The sequence below is a fragment of the Cicer arietinum genome, chromosome 5, assembly GCF_000331145.2.
Source record: "Cicer arietinum cultivar CDC Frontier isolate Library 1 chromosome 5, Cicar.CDCFrontier_v2.0, whole genome shotgun sequence".
In the NCBI taxonomy this organism is placed as follows: Eukaryota; Viridiplantae; Streptophyta; class Magnoliopsida; order Fabales; family Fabaceae; genus Cicer; species Cicer arietinum.
This window is the reverse complement of record NC_021164.2, coordinates 62185048-62185605: the sequence shown is the minus strand read 5'-3', so window position 1 is coordinate 62185605 and position 558 is coordinate 62185048.

Below are 558 nucleotides of genomic sequence, written 5' to 3'. Positions count from 1 at the left end.
TTTAAATCCATGGTTGAGCGGCAAAGCGGTCACAAACTCAAAATTCTCAAAACTGATGGCAAAGGCGAATTTACTTCGAGAGAATTTGGGAAGTATTGTGATGATGAGGGTATAGTGCGTGAGGTTGTACCACCCTATACGCCTCAACAAAATGGTGTGGCCGAGAGGAAAAATCGGACAATTATGAACATGGTGCGTAGCATGTTGAAAGGGAAGAATTTGCCGAAAGAGCTTTGGGAGAAGATGTTGCTACAGCCGCCTATATGTTGAATAGGTGTCCTACAAAGAAGCTGGAAAAGGTGACTCCAGAAGAGTTGTGGTCTGGATTCAAACCGAATTTGAGTCATTTGCGCGTTTTCGGTTCGGTAGCATTTCGACATATTCCGGGACAGCTTCGAAAGAAGCTTGATGACAAGAGTGAAATGATGTTGCTTGTCGGATATCATCCTACCGGAGGCTACAAGTTGTTTGATGTGAGTAGCAAGAAGATCGTAATTAGTCGAGATGTGATCGTGGATGAGATACGACAGTTTGACAGCAGAAAAACTGCCATATCAG